This window comes from Eptatretus burgeri, chromosome 2, assembly GCF_056783735.1.
Source record: "Eptatretus burgeri isolate ZD-2024b chromosome 2, Ebu_testis_v1, whole genome shotgun sequence".
Classification (NCBI taxonomy): domain Eukaryota; kingdom Metazoa; phylum Chordata; class Myxini; order Myxiniformes; family Myxinidae; genus Eptatretus; species Eptatretus burgeri.
The window spans coordinates 139038043-139055215 of record NC_140962.1 but is presented as its reverse complement, the minus strand read 5'-3'; the positions used below and the strand labels follow the sequence as shown (position 1 = coordinate 139055215).

The window sequence follows — 17173 nt, the reverse complement described above, 5'->3', positions numbered from 1 at the left end:
GAATCAAAGACCTCACAAAAAGCCCTCCTCACGCACCTTGTCCCACATACCCACCAGACATAATGGAAGGGCGAACTGAACGAATACTGATGAAATAACTGTCTCGGGACCGCTATATATTGGGTGCCGTTTCCTTGGCGGAGTGCCGGCTTCACAGAACTCCAATATATTCATTTCAATTCACTTGGTCTGCTGGCTTTGTCAGAAAGTAGATTTGAAAATGACATCTCTTCCAACTCTTTTGTAATTCCTGGTTCCATCTTTTATCAACTTGATCATCTCAGGGTCTTGGTATTTTATCATCCATCTCATGGTCTTGGTATTTTATCATCCATCTCATGGTCTTGGTATTTTATCATCCATCTCATGGTCTTGGTATTTTATCATCCATTTCATGGTCTTGGTATTTTATCATCCATCTCATGGTCTTGGTATTTTATCATCCATTTCATGGTCTTGGTATTTTATCATCCATTTCATGGTCTTGGTATTTTATCATCCATCTCATGGTCTTGGTATTTTATCATCCATCTCATGGTCTTGGGATTTTATCATCCATCTCATGGTCTTGGTATTTTATCATCCATCTCATGGTCTTGGTATTTTATCATCCATCTCATGGTCTTGGTATTTACGTCAGACACTTTTGCCTGGATCTCTTGAAAACTCTATTGAATGTTGCACTCATGAGTTCATGTAATTTCGTCTTCCTCTCCTCCATTCCACAACATTCAGTGCCTTCAGAAAGTAGTTACACCCCTTGAATTTTTCACATTTTGTTGTGTTCCAGCTTGAATTTAAAATCGATTGAAATGAGATTTTTTTTGTCACTGATCTTCACAAAATACCCCATAATGTCAATGTGCATTTGTTTTTTGTTTTGTTTGAGAAATATTCGCAAACGAATTACTAACAAACAATCGAAATTTTTACAAAAAAACCAAGAGAAATTAAAAGCCGAAATGTCTTCGGTGAGTAAGTATTCAACCCCTTTGCTCTGACACTCCAAATTGAGTTCAGGTGCATCCAATTTACTTCAATGATCCTTGAGTTGTCTCTGCAACTGTGGCCAATTCAATTGATTGTACATGATTTCGAAAGAAACACACATTTCCAATATAAGGTCCCACAGTTGATAGAACATGTCGGAGCAGAAACTCCACCATGAAGACCGAGGAACTGTCTGGACTCGAGAACTACGAGATAGAATTGTGTGGAAGCACAGATCGGGGGAAGGGTGTAAAACAATTTCTGGAGTGTGGAAAGTTTCCAAGAGCACAGTGAGCTCCATCATTGGGAATTGGAAAGAATATGGAACTATCCAGACTCTTCCTTGACCTGGCTGTCCGACCAAATTGAGCAACCGGGCAAGAAGGACCTTGGTCAGTGTGGTGACAATGAACCCAATGGCCATTATGACAGAATTACATAGTTCCTTGGCTGAGGTGGGAGAATCTGCTGGAAGGACAACAGTCTCTGCAGCACTTCACTCCACTTCATGGAAATTAAATATCGGCAAGAACACTAGCGTCTCTGGGCTTTTATCAACATTGTGATGTCTCCAGAGATTCATTGTGACGAAGATCAACGATGCATACAGAGATTTATGGGTATGAAGATCAGCAATATATTCCAGAGATTTTGCCAGAGCTGAGCAAGTTCACCACATGCTGCCAACAGGAAAACTTCTTTCTGGTTTTACTGCAAATTATCTTCAAAAGGGATGTTTACATTTACCCAAACACCCAGTTTTCATTCATGCCCTCCCTCGGAGTTCCCTTCTTGAACATACAAAGTTTGAGGCCGCTCGGCTTCATGGTTTTGGAGTTATGGAGGTCTCTCTCTCACTCACTCACTCACTCACTCACTCACTCACTCACTCACACACACATTTTTTATTATACATTAAGAAATCCATGTTTGTGTTTCTGTTCGCTTGTCTGACAAAGATCTCAACCTGTCTCATTCTGTCTGCAGATGGACGGACCCCGAAGTCTGGACCCAAACTGCACATCCAGCGATCATGACTTCCCAGGATCTCAAGAAGGCGACTTGAACTGGGATCGAACATCTGTGCCCCAAATATCCACATCTGGTGAATCGTTTAAATGAAATTCTTTACTCTGACACTTTGTCCTTGGGTCATCACGACTGGGAGGTCGATGTGAGTTTGTTCTCTCTCACCAGCTCGCCATGTCTGTTCACCACTCCTCACTTCACTGTACATCTTCTCATTCACCCAACACTCCTGGTGATGAATATTGACCTCCATCACTCCAAAACAGACATCTTATTTCAGCTGACTTCTGCTCCTTCCTGTATCTTGGATGTTTTCTTGTTATTTTTCTCTTTGTTTTGTTTTGTTTTATCCTTGTCTTTCTCGAACCTTCCCCCAGCCCCTCACGGAGAGTGTCTTTTTGTCCTGTTTGGGGCGATTACTAAAAATAAATAATGACGTGTCATGAAGGGGGCGTTCCCTTTATAAAAATAAATAAATAATGACGTAATTACATGATGTGTCATGAAGGGGGCGTTCCCTTTCGCTCCCACAGGGTTATCCCAACGAGATGCCCAAGGTGAACCAGATGTTCCATTTCCTCCTGATTCTCTTCCCCAGGTGTTCATGTTCACCTTGTGTACAACCGCCAGGTTCATCCTCCACACGGACACAATGTGAAATATTATTTTTATATTTTATTGTTTCCTTCCCTCTTATAGAAAGTCCTCTCGGAGTGGAATGAGGTTTCTATGTTTCCTTACAGGTTCCGAACCTGGAAATTATCCAGAAACTTGGAGCAGGAGCCTTTGGGACGGTGTATAAAGGGACACACCTGGAATCTGGGAAACAGGTAAGAATGTGAGCGGTTTGTTCGGTTTCACTCATTCATTCATTCCTCGGTGTAATTCATTCGTTCCTCGGTGTAATTCATTCGAACGATTGACAGGATCCGTCGTTGAGCTGAAAGGAGTCGTCAACCAAAGTCTCTCAGAGTCTCGACGTTTATTGGTGTAAATTCACATGTAAAGGTCAAATGAACAGAACAAACATTGAATTGTAAATATTCGGATATTTATTGATGAAACAGATTTACAAATGATCACGTGTTGTAATTTTGTGGTGAATATTCATTCGATTTGGATCCACGGGCCGTCCGACCCGGTCATGTTGTTGTTGTTGTTGTTGTTGTTGCCCGACAAGGCCCGCGGGACGGACACGGATCCTCATGTAAAAACTTGTGTTCCTCACTTTGTGGTTTCATTGTTTCCTCACTTTGTGGTTTCATTGTTCTCCTCACTTTGTGGTTTCATTGTTCTCACTTTGTGATTTCATTGTTCTCCTCACTTTGTGGTTTCATTGTTCTCCTCACTTTGTCGTTTCATTGTTCTCCTCACTTTGTGGTTTCATTGTTCTCCTCACTTTGTCGTTTCATTGTTCTCCTCACTTTCTGGTTTCATTGTTTTCCTCACTTTGTGGTTTCATTGTTCTCCTCACTTTCTGGTTTCATTGTTCTCCTGACTGTAATTTTGTTGAGTTTTGATTGTTCAAGATATCTTTCAATCAGTCAATCTACGTCACAATGGAATGAGCAAAGCTGGACAACCACGGTGTGTTCAGTTCCCAAGCAGCTTGCTAGCGCTTGCCAAGCCTGCCGTTCCATATGGATGGTTTTGAGTGGAGTGCTTTCTTGAGTGCTTCAAGGTCCGTCCACAGAATGAGAAATCCAAGTTTGGTTTAATAAATAAATACGGCTCCACTTAACACTTAATTGTTTTTTTCGTTAATAAATATGTTGAAACGGATATTTTAACGTTTTTTTTGTTGTGTTTGTATTCTGATTTGCCCTGCTCCCCAAAAAACGATGATGTGATGACATCATACGTGACCCGCCACGTCATCTCGAGGATACTTTTGCTGCGGGACCGACATTTACATGCGACGTTCATATTCTCTGAACTGTGAAAAAGTACTGAGAATGACAGCACGATGTATTGTTGTTGGTTGTCGCAAAACAACCAAAGATGTTGTGAGGATCCGTGTTTGACGAAAAGATTCAACTGAAAGGAGAATTTGGACATCGAGGTGAAACTGAGCAGAGGAACGTGGAACGGCCAGACTGGTTGAGGTGGACTTTACAGCACCCAGTTTGAACATGATACGTTCCACTCCGTCCTGTATTCCCAGTTTGGGAAGACTAAATTGAAGAGATTGAAAGCCGACACGATTCCCACGAAGATTATAGATAATCCTCATCGGATGGAAAATCACAAAATGGACAGAACAGCGGGGGAAAGGGGCCATTCAAAAATACAAAGCACATGGGGAGTAGGGGGTGTACGTCCAAGTGTTACGGAGTGGTACAGGGGTGTTGAGGGTGAACGTCCAAATGTTACGGAGTGGTACAGGTGGTGTTTGGGGTTTATCACCAAGTGTTATGGAGTGGGAGGGTGTTCGAGGTGTATCTCCAACTGTTACGGAGTGGAAGGGTGTTCGAGGTGTATCTCCAACTGTTACGGAGTGGAAGGGTGTTCGGGGTGTATCTCCAAGTGTTACGGAGTTGGAGGGTATTCGCGGTGTATGTCCAAGTGTAACGGAGATGCACTGCACATCTGACACGATAAGTTTTTATTTTTTTTATTTTTTCCAGCGATTCTTCACCATTGACAGATGGGCCCAAAAATGATATATAGCACGATATCTCAAAACGTTGTGAATGGATTGTGACAAAACTTGGTAGATGAGTTGTTCGGTGACGAGAACAAGCCGATTCGATTTTGATTAATGTCCGGATCCAGATCCATCCTATGAGTGGGATACAACACATAAACTGTTCAGCCTGGCGAAGGTATGCGCTCCACCGGGTGCTGTTCGGGTTATCCTGAAACAGCCTCCGTATCGAGATTATATGAAGAAAGAATGCTCCAGGCAGCTTACCAACACTCAGAGGTTTAAATAACTTTTAACTTTATTTTAAAACAGTCCAAGTGCGACGGTAAAAATCGTGCTTTCTTCACACACAACCACCGTTCCGCCAGACTGGAAGGAACCCACCACTTCGCCCCTCCCAGCAGAGATAAGCAAAACATGAGCAGAGCATAAATGTGCTGAAGCAAAACATGAATATGCATGATGCAAGACTTGGGCGGAGCATAAATGTGCATTTTTCATTCAAACTTAGTGACATCGCACTGGTTACCATAATCATAACAGAGAAGTGTTAAATCAAAATTCCACGACACTTGAGTCAACATTCCATGAAAGCAGAGTCTGAATTGAGGGTTGCAAGAAAGATTACATCAATTCGAGCATGTTTGAGTGTGCAAGGGTAAACCTCTTATTGATGGAACACACACTGATTGAAACTGAACACCATCAATGAAACAATGTAAGGATTACATCATCTGATCCAATTCATCGTAACAAACGGTGGACATTTACAATCATTGTATGTCAATAGAGACCAACATTGTGCTCGTTTCCTGCTTTTTCATGCTCTGTTAAAAGGTCACAACATGAGATTGTTCCATATGTTCGGTGTTCCTTCCCCAGTTTGTTGTGAAATGCATGGAGAGAAATAATTGGAAAATGGTGAGTTTATGGGAATGTGGTGAATGTCGGACCATTTACATGGAACCCAACCGGCCATTGGGATTATACAGGCTGTTTGTGACGTTTAAACCCACTAGTAATCATGTGAGAATGTACAGACTTAATGGAAACGGCAGCAAAATGGTGGATGTTCCTGAGTGTCCGCCATGAAAGATCATCAGTTTCGATATTTGGAATTCCTGTTCCCCGAGGCTCCTCAGCACCTCCTTCTGTAAATTTTTAACTGGTTCACTTACTTTATATGAGATAAATTAAATTATTGAAAAAATGATTGCATATTATTGACAAGTTTGATCCATTTTTTTTGTTTTTGTTTTTCAGCTCTCTGATGAAGGGAGAATGTTACTGCAGGTTGATCATCCAAACATTGGTGAGTGTGTATTGCACCCTTTCCTTGAGCTTTTACATCAATTTTGGTGATGGCTCTGACTCGTGCAGTTCGTTTTCATTATTTCTTAACACAGCACAGGTATTGTCGAGTCGTTGAGACTGGAAACCCAATGAATGACAGAGCAAATGTTCACACAGTTTGAGGAACCATTGACTGACAATCTATAATAATAAATGTCAGTGTGTGTCTGTAAGTTTGTCTGCATGTCTCCTCCATAATTCCAAAACCATGAAACTGAGCAGCCCCAAAGTTTCCATGCACACGAAGGGATCTCGGTAGGATTAAGTGAATGAAAATTGGGTGTTTTGGGTTAATTTAAACACCTCTTTTGAAGATAATTTATGTGGTAAATATCACAACAAAAAACAAAATAAAGATTACAAAAATAGTGGCATGCCATCTTGTTCAGCCCTCTGTCAGCTCACAAGAGTCTGATGCCGCCATATTTTTTGGCCTGCTCAACAATGCCTCGACTTGGAATAGGCCGCAACAATTTCTTCATGGAAAGTTTTTTTTTTTCACTTTCCTCTCTCACATTACATTGAATGCCTGATCATCAAACCTACAAATCAATGGATACATGGCAATGCTTGTGAACGCCCAGAGACTCCAGCGTTCGTGGCTTTATTTAATTTATGCACATGCCATAAGCTCTGGAATCTCTTCATCTCAGCTAAATTTCAAAATTTAAACTTCTTTATTGATTTCAACAGCAGTTTTGATTGTTAAAATAGTGTTCACTTGTCCAATTCGGACATCGCTTGACATTCCAGTCGTCTCCGGATGCATGGTGATGACACAACCGATCGGCAATCGCTTGTTAAGTCAACCATTACTCATCAACCGTTTTGCTGGAGTGCTTGCTTGACTGCTTAAGCCATTTGGTGAGCACTTTGCAATACTCGCACTGTCACTGAATATATCGATCAACTTGAACACAGTTGAGGGCTCATTCGTCTGCGTTTTGACCTTACATTGCCTCCGGCGGTGAGTCGGGTGGTGATTCATTCTCTGAAATTGTGATATTTTATTTTACACCACATTTCCTCGATTTGTATGAACTTCTTTCAGAATACGACCCTTCACTTCAGCAGACATAAATACCGATAAAAACACTTTTGTTTTTAAAAGTTTCTTCAACTGTTTCGTGGCATTCCTTGCTTGAGTGGTTTAGGCATTTGGTGAGCGCTCTTCAAGCTTCGATGGTCATGTGGCGGTAGGTTCTGTTTGGGGACATTTCCGGAGTGAGGAAGCCAAAATGAATGAGATGATTACAATGAGTGAAAATGTTTTTAGTTGTAAAACAAAGCAGTGAATTGCCACATCACGGCAGGACAGCTGAGAGACACGCACACTCTCGCTCTGAGCTGTCTCGCCTGGGTTCAAATCACAGGCAGGGAAATTCATCAATGTGTGTGTTGTCTCTCGGATGGACGTTAAACTGGACGACACATCTGCCGGAATCCTCTCCTCTCTCCCTCCCCACCTTTCTCTCCCCTCTCATCCTCTTTCTGTCTCTCTTACCCTTCCCCCACCTCTCCCTCTCTGTTAAGGAGACTTAAAGACTGCCAGTTCAGTTTTCAATTTAAAGCGGCACACACACCGTTTATCATGTACAAATCAGATGAGGACTGAGCCGACCGGAGGGGCGCAAAGGTCGCTGCATGTGTGAGCATGCATGTACACAGGCAGGCATTTCATAGGAAGATAGCATGGATTTAAAATACTCGTACCTGGTTTTATATGGAATCTGGTGGTGAAAAAGAAGAGGTTGCTGTTTGGGCACATTTTATCACCCTTCCCTTTCCCTCCTCTCATGTTGTGTTCTCTTCCCTGCCCCATGACACCTTCCCTTCCCCTCACCCTGCCTTTTTCCCCCTCTCTTCTCGCTGCCTTCCCTTCCCATCACATTGCCTTCCCTTCCCCTACCCTCACGCTTTCCTGGTCCCAAACCAAGCTGTTACCTCTACCCTTACATCTCCTGGCGGTTTCCGCGTGCTGTGTTAACGTGCTGTTTTGTTTTACCCCATTTTGTTCAATTCTGGACTGCCCCCTCCTCCCTTCTCCACAAGTCCCACTGTCAAATGCAATTTGAGAACTCCTCCCAAACCCCCTCCCCACTTCCTCCCCCTCCTCTCTTCCCCATCCTGCTCATCGCCCTCTGCCCCAGATAAGAGTGTATTATGACGTTTGGTGAGGCGTCGCTCCCCGAGCCCCCTTTCTCGCCCTCCTACATCCTTACTTCCTTACTTTCCCCTCCCTCAACCCAGCTTCCTCCCTTCCCTTCCTCTCCCCACCCCTCCTCTAACTCCTCTCTCTCCCTCATATCTCTCTCCCTGCTCCCTCCCCTTTGCCCATCTCTCCTCTCTTTTTCTCTCCTTCCTCTTTCTTCCCCTCCCTCTCCTCCATCCCCTCTCTCCCATCTCTCCTTACTCCCTCCCACTTAATCTCCCCCTCAGCAACGTGACGGGTTGTATTTGCTGGTATTAAATAAACGACACCAAGGGTAACATGGATCAAGTAAGTCTCGTGTTCTGATGACCCGTTTCAACATTGTTTTCATTTGTTCCATCCCGCTGTCCCTGTGCAGTGAAAGTGTTTCGTTTTCAAGTTTTGAGTGACTGCGCAGCCTTAACAATGGAGTTTGTTGATGGCGGTAAGGCTTATTCAATTCTCCTTCTGTTATGTGGTGATGTTTGTGTTCATTATCTCACACTTGAACATCATAATCAATTTAAAATCTGTAATAATTACCCCGTGTACACAAAATGTGAAAAGCAGGGTGAAGCATTTGGTTCATGTCCGTCAAACTGTCTGCCTCATCAGTTTATGATCATCATTTATGACGGAGGAACAACTCATTTAAATTGAATGTTTTATTTTGAACATGAATCTGAACATCAATGTGAAGACAAGTCTGTCGTTTTGCCGGACGTTGGCTCTGAATTTGTTCCAATCACACATGTGGAGAGAGGAGTGAGATGATCTTGTTTTACTCTGCCGTCCTGCCTGGCACTCAAACAAAATTAAAAATCATTCCAAACAGGAAACTTAGTGTTTTTAAGGACATGATGAAGGACACAAACAAAAGATCAACTTACTAATATTACATGTCAGACAGGATGATGTAATCGATACTCGGTGAAATGGTGGGATAATCCGGAATATATTATTTTATCCACCTTTAAACATCTTTTAACCTTTATTGGAATTGAATTGTATATTTGAACGCTGTAGAAGGCAAATTCTCTTCATAATACTTCCAAGAACCATGCGATATAAACACGATACACAGCATCAGGGCACGGCATGTGAGAGGTGCAGTATCGGGGGGTGAAGAAGAGGTCGTCACATGGCTGTGTCCGAAGCCGATTGATGCTGCATTCTATGGTGATCAATGAAGTCTCCATCTTCTAAACTGACTCAATGTCGTCTTATTTCAGTGTTTTATGAGTGATGTGTAAGACTGCTTCAGGAGTGCTAAACTTGCGGATTTTAAAACGATCTTTCAAATCATTATTTAATTAAAATTGAAGAATACATTAGACCACTGCAGCGGATATCATGTTCTGTGAACTCACTCGTTTTATTGAGTTATTTCTACACAATTTTATCTAAAGTTCACTATACAAGTTTTTGGATGACATGAAGAAACTAGAACGGCATTCTTCATAGACATACCGACGCCAGGCTGAACCGTTTACAATTTGTATCCCAAACATAGGCTGGATCTACATCCAGAACCAAACCAACATTGAATCGGCTTGTTCTTGTCACCTCCCCAACTCTCATCCACGAAGTCTTGTCCGAATTCGTCCATATCTTGTTGAGGTATTGTTCGATATACATGTTGTTTCTGCCCTGATTATATCACTCAATGATGAAGAATCACAGAATATATTCTAAATTAACTTGTGCATGCCTTGTATTTATTTGTTTCTGTAAAGAGTCTAATTATGAGTTTTGTGTGCAGAAACGCTCTATGATTTCGTCTCTCGATCATGTACCAGGTGAGTGAATCGTGTTCACAAGTGTGATGTACACGTCTGGTTGGAAATGTTGTATTGAACAGGAAACAAGATAATTGTGAATGAGTTTGATCTTTCATTTCAAAAGGAATCTCATCATGTGCTTTTGAACTTTTCCAGACTGTTTCTGCACTCGCACACATCCATGATCAGAACATTGTGCATTCTGACATAAAGGTAAGAATCCAGACACCGAGATATTTTTTTTTCTCGGTTCATTTCATGATTGTGTTTTCATCACATAATTCACAGATTTTTTTCTCAAATCTCTGATTCCTACACACAAAGAAATTCACAAAACTTTAGTTCATATGTTGAACATACAGACTTTACTTTTAACAACTGGAACGTCTGGAAGTTCACCATTCATCAATATCACCTGAACATTGAAATTTCATTTTCATTAATGTTTGCTGATTGAGTGGAACATTTTCACTCGTAATATAAATGTTGTATTTCGTGGTGCTGCGTTTCAACAGGAATTCATAAAATTAACTCCAATATTCTTTGGGGCTGGCAGGGTGCCATCGACCGACCGACACTTAGCCTCTGAGTCATCTCGCCTGGGTTTGAATTCTGACCCAGCTATAAACTCTCATTGTGGTGTTTCACAAGCATGGTGATTCATCAATGTGCAGGCCATCCCTCAGATGCATGTTAAACTGGGGGTCCCATCTGCTGCCATTAGTTGGTGGATGTTAAAGATCCCATGGTGTCCTTCAGCGAGAGTGGGCGATTCCTTGAGGAATATGGTGCATTGCTCATCCAACCAGATCCACTTCTGCAAGTCTGACCAACTCTGAGTGTTCGTCACACGTTGATCAATCATTTCACAATTCGAGTTTGGATTCGATGGATTTTCTGACTTGAAGTATTCAGGGGATCAGGAATTAAACTTCCTGTTGTAATGTTATTTGGAAATGAAAATGATCATATTTCACATGAAAATTCACCAATTCTCTGAATGTATTTTGATATTTGTTGATAAAAACATGCGGAGACGTCTGCTTTCCTCTCCACGACTTTGGAACTTGCAATTTTAACCTGTAGACATGGCACAGTCCTGGAAATGATTCAATGACACCATATTTCACTCTCTGCTATTACGAGTTCGGGAAATTGAGCATGTTTTCTGGGTCGATTCGAAAAGCTCGAGGAACGTTTTAAACATTAAGTGTGCTGAAATTGAATGAAAATCTGAGATCAGAGGGAAGTGGCATGGTATACACATTAAAGTTTGTGAGGATCATTTTAAACCATGCAGCTGGCGGTGAGATACCCTGTAAATCCACCTTCTTCTTTCATATACAGCACAAGGCTGCAGGGTAGCATCATGACTTAGGGCATGGCTGTTCCACTGATTGAATCCCTCCCCTCCAGAGGTTGGGGCAGGAATTTGGAATTTGTTCAGGGTGCAGCGGTTCCTCAACTCCACTTTGTGAAGGACAACGTGAGTCTTTATTGTCCACCAACGAAGACCTACAGATGAGATTGATGTTTAATGACCATCCGAAGGACGGCACACACATTGATGAATCATTCTGCCAGTGAAACACTGGGATGACATTTGAAAGCTGGGCCAGGATTCAAACCCAGGATCGGCAACGTCGAGGCGAGTGTGCGTACCTCGAGGCCATCCTGTCAGCTTGTAAATCCAACTGCGGGTGATATCTCCTTTTACCCTTCATCGGATCGATCTTGAGCTCAAACAAGTTTCAGAATGGTGAAAATTTTTTTGAAAGTGGAATGTTTACAGCACTTTGGACAATAATCTGCACAAATTTATTAAATTAAAAAGCTGACAACATAGCTCAGAGGTAACAATATGTCCAATTGAGTTGACATCCAGGCAGCTTTGATCACAGACTGAATTGGATCCACGTTCTCACTATCAACCCAATTCTCTGCCAGAAGTGTTACATCACCTCGGTGCTGTGATGTCAGAGGAGAACTCAACCGAGCTGTACCATCTGCCAACTCTAACTTGTGGATGTGAAAGATGTCGCACAACCTTTTGAAAAGTGTTGGATAACGAATTGTTATTACTAGTACGGGGCTGTAGGTGCGTAAATGACGACTGGATTGGGGCATTATTTCAATTCGTTTGGACCAACCGTATCATAAATGGCCATAACTTGGGAAACATACTCAGGTCCCCAGCGTCAATTGTGACGTCAAATCAAACGAAGAAGAATTGTGTTGAAGAATTGCCCCCTCTCTCACCCCTCCTCTCTCACCCCTCCTCTCTCGCCCCCCTCTCTCCCCCTTTGTCTCGCCCTTCCTTTCTCCCCCCTCCTCTCTCGCCCCTCTCTCTCGCTCCCACTCTCATCCCCCCTCTCCCGTCCCCCTCTTATCTCTCTCGCAGATATTGGTCGACAGATAAATGGCCATAACTTGGGAAGGTTTTACTTCATCAACAGATGATTTGTTGTTGTTGTTTCTACACAATTGTATCTAAAGTTCACAATTGAAGTTTTTGGATGACATAAAGAAACTTGAACGGCACTCTGCATTGACATACCGACGCCAGGCTGAACCGTTTACAATTTGTATCCCAAAGATAGGCCGGATTGACATCCGGAACCAAACCTAAATTGAATCGGCTTGTTCTTGTCACCTCCCCAACTCTCATCCACGAAGTCTCTGCCAGAAGTGTTACATCACCTCGGTGCTGTGATGTCAGACGAGAACTCAACCGAGCTGTACCATCTGCCAACTCTAACTTGTAGATTTGTTACAACTCTAAATCCTAACAAATCGGCTTCCCCAAACCACAAAATAAAAAAGTTCAGAGTGCTCCAAGAATCAATTTATAAATTTAATATTACCTCTTTGTTACCCCTTCCTTTCCTGGTTATTGATTTTGATGCTTGTACTAACACACTTCACCATGTGAAACTTGAATTTTCTCGTAACAAAGGGGAGAAGTCTCTCGCTCTAACTCTCGCTCGCTCTCTCTCTCTCTCGCTTGGCACGCACATGCAAACGCAAGGGGCTGTTGCTCAGTCTCCACGGTACGTGTGGAGCCTGTGTTGCTATCTCTCTTCTTATTATCTTCCTCTCCTCTCTCTAATGTATTTTTTTGGGGGTGTTCCTTGTGTGTAAACTGTTATCAATGCTTTATCGATTACTTGAAAATTGAATTGGTTTCTTCTCATCTTTTTTTCCACTCTTGAATATAATCCTTTGCTTTGTTGTATTGAATTTTTATCCTTTATACTTTTGAAATAAAAGTCTCACTCTCACTCTCCATTTCTCTTTTCTTCCTCTCTCTCTTTCTCCTTTTCTTCCCCCCTCTCCTCTTCTTCAACTCTTTCCTCCACCTCTTCTTCAGCTTCAACTCCTTCCTCCACCTCTTCTTCAGCTTCAACTCCTTCCTCCACCTCTTCTTCAGCTTCAACTCCTTCCTCCACCTCTTCTTCAGCTTCAACTCCTTCCTCCACCTCTTCTTCAGCTTCAACTCCTTCCTCATCCTCAGCATCAAATACTACCCTTTTGAACCATTTCCCCATGCAATATGAAGCATATGTTCTTGATATTCCTTTAACCATTTGTTTTTTTTGTTTTTTTTCATCGCTGAAAACCAATAATACATCCATTGGAATGGATTCGGGATAATCCATCCATCCCCTGTGCAAAGCGTTGGTGCTGCCGAAGTGGTGTCCTTGGCTATTGGACACAATCCTGGACAGGTCGCCACTCCGACACAGGATACCAACAAGCTGGCACTCATTTTGCCAACCTCAGAAGGATGACAGGCAGTCAACCCCACCTGGTATTAATTCAACAGCTGAGTGGGATTTGAACTCAGGACGCTCAGATCCCAAGCCCACCACTCTAGCCATTAAGCCAACACCAGGCATCCTTAGTTTGCCAACATCGGTATAAAGCCAATATTTTCTTGAAAACCCTCCATTCTTATGTTATAGAATATTGTTACGGTTCTCGGAACCGTATGCATACAAACATACAGTTGTCCCGAAGTTACTTATGCCATTAAGTATATGTGCAGATAGAACCCCTCCTTGTGTGTCGTGGGAAAGCAAAAGGGGGTGCACTGCGATGTTTTTTTCGTGAGATTAAAAAAATCATTATATCCCCTCCATGACAATCCACGGTACCACAGTGATTGCAGCCCTCGGTTCGCTGGCCACAGCGCACCATTGCCCATCTCTCCGGAGGCTCATTTTTCCGAGGCAGAATCTTCACGTCCGCAGTTCCTTTTTGGCTTCCCAAAACGTTCCAATTCAATCTTGGCTGTACCATCGTCCACCTTCCTCAAACACGCATGGAGTGGGCAGGCTTTCCCAGCCTGGCCGAAATCCCGCCCAGAAAGGGTGGACCCCATGAAGGCCCTGTCCAATCAGGGTGGATGGTGACGTCAGCTTCACCAAGGCCTTTCCTCGCCCAGGGGAATCTATAAATTATGACACCATCCTTGAAGTCGAGTGAGAGAGTCGGTGGGTTCGTTGGCTGGTTGCAAAGAAAGGAAGGTCGTTTGTTGAGTGATTGAGTTATTTGGAGTTCTGGAGTTCTGTGGTGGAGTCTTGAGTTCAGAGGTTGAGTTGGTCCCTTGGTTGTTGCATGAAGAAGGAAGGTCGTGATCACGGAGTGCCTGCCCACGTCTCGCCTCGGCGGCCCATCTGTTGTGCTGGTCCGAGTACACCCGACCTTGACCGGGGTCACTCGTTGGGTCCTGTCTGCTGCCCCGTTCTACCTTGGACTCCATGCTCTCCACCCGGGCTCCTTCGCAGACACAGTCTCCATACGTGCGGCTGTGGGCCGAATTGCACGACCTCTGTCGGGTGCCGCACCACGGAGCACCCCTTCCCTCAGAACGTTCAGGTTCCAAAAGAACTGCGACCTCAGGTCCCTCCCTCCCTCCCTGACTGCAAAAGTCCTTTGCCATTCAACTGGGTTTATTTTGTCCGAGTGTGTGTCTGAATGTGTGGCGCCTGTCCATTAAGTTAACATACCCATCAGAGATGGGGAATCCCTCGCCATTGAAAAAGGTCATACATATTCCAGATAATGAGAGAGGTGAATTGGAAACAAGACACCATTTGGTCATCATGTCTTTCGAGCTATACAGCAAAAAGTAAAAAAAAAAATTCGAGCCAAAATCGCAATAATGTCCTTTTTTACAACATGGCTGCCTGGCGGCCATATTGGATGTCCGAGCGGGCCGAAACCATGTTGGAAAAAGTTCCCCAGGGGTGAGGAACGTAGTAACCAAAAATAATTGAAATCAGATAAGCAGTTTTTCATTTATGACAAAAAAACTTTTTCTCAAGAAAGCCACCCCGGTCGGCCATCTTGGATCCGGCAGCGCCCAAAATCGATAGGGTTCTTCCTTTTCAGGTGGTACATGTGTGACCAAAATTTCAAATCGATATGGCAAACAGTTTATGAGTTATGGCACTCAAAACTATAAATGTTTACGCCGAGCCAGCCGGACAGACGGACCGCATCGTGTTCACACCAAAATTCTCGCCACCAGACGGACCACACCAAAAACAAATATAGTGTTCACTTACTAACTCGTGAACCAATATTGTTGATGGCCGGGGTCCGGTGGCGAGAACGACCACAAGGTGAGGGAAGTTATGTCATCTCTCACCAGACTCCCGGAATTGTAGGTCGTCGCGTCACCGACCGTGGACACCAATACCTCAACCGCGTAGCGTAGGGTCTTCCTGACAGGTGTAATCAGTTTAACTAATAAACCGCACGGTTTCGACTTCCGGGGAACCACGCCCTCGGTACGCCTTGCCCGAACCGGATCACTCTTCCAACTACAGAAGAGTACCAATTACCAACTCCGGATCGGATGCAGCAGAACGGAACTGCCAAGGACATACCGGCTGGAATGAACAGATTATTGGGGATAAAGACCTGGCTAAACTCAGATCCGAACCATGCTGGACCAATGAAGGAAATGACAAAAACCAACTGGGAACATTTCTGCAATAATTTATTTACACTAAGCGAGGAAAATCATGTGCTTCAGGAACAGGTTTATTGGTGTGTTATGCAGGTGACAGAAGAGAGATGCAGTGCGACAATTTTACAGCAACTTACAAAAGGACACAGAGCAGACTTGTCGAGAGAATAATCGAGGCAAGATTTACAATGATCAAATAACTTATACAGTTTTTATCTCCAGCTGCGTGGCGGAAGGGGGATATTTATCCCCCGCCGCGTGGCGGAAGGAGGAGATTTATCCCCTGCCGCGTGGCAGAAGGGGGATATTGTTGTCACCCGGGTCGTCTGTCCGGCTGTCCGTCCGTCCGTCCGGCTGGATCGGCGTAAACATTTATAGTTTTGAGTGCCATAACTCATAAACTGTTCGCCATATCGATTTGAAATTTTGGTCACACATGTACCACCTGAAAAGGAAGAACCCTATTCATTTTGGGCCCTGCCGGATCCAAGATGGCCGACCGGGGTGGCCATCTTGAGAAAAAATGTTTTTTTGTCATAAATGAAAAACTGCTTATCTGATTTCAATTATTTTTGATTACTACGTTCCTCACCCCTGGGGAACTTTTTCCAACATGGTTTCGGCCCGCTCGGACATCCAATATGGCCGCCATGCTGTAAAAAAGGACATTATTGCGATTTTGGCTCAAATTTTTTTTTTTTACTTTTTGCTGTATAGCTCGAAAGACATGATGACCAAATGGTGTCTTGTTTCCAATTCACCTCCCTCATTATCTGGAATATGTATGACCTTTTTCAATGGCGAAGGATTCCCCATCTCTGATGGGTATGTTAACTTAATGGACAGGCACCACACATTCAGACACACACTCGGACAAAATAAACCCAGTTGAATGGCAAAGGACTTTTGCAGTCAGGGAGGGAGGGAGGGACCTGAGGTCGCAGTTCTTTTGGAACCTGAACGTTTGAGGGAAGGGGTGCTCCGTGGTGTGGCACCCGACAGAGGTCGTGCAATTCGGCCCACAGCCGCACGTATGGAGACCGTGTCTGTGAAGGAGCCCGGGTGGAGAGCATGGAGTCCAAGGTAGAACGGGGCAGCAGACAGGACCCAACGAGTGACCCCGGTCAAGGTCGGGTGTACTCGGACCAGCACAACAGATGGGCCTCCGAGGCGAGACGTGGGCAGGCACTCCGTGATCACGA

The 17173-nt window shown here is 43.7% G+C and overlaps 1 long non-coding RNA gene across 1 annotated transcript; it reads left to right on the top strand.

The window, feature by feature from the left end:
• Positions 1–1984: 1984 nt before the first annotated feature.
• Positions 1985–9959, top strand: LOC147033281 (uncharacterized). The gene is made up of 4 exons (XR_015055514.1): positions 1985–2649; positions 2763–2849; positions 5930–5978; positions 8590–9959. It is a non-coding gene; the product is annotated as an uncharacterized LOC147033281 (long non-coding RNA).
• The last annotated feature ends 7214 nt before the right edge of the window (positions 9960–17173 follow it).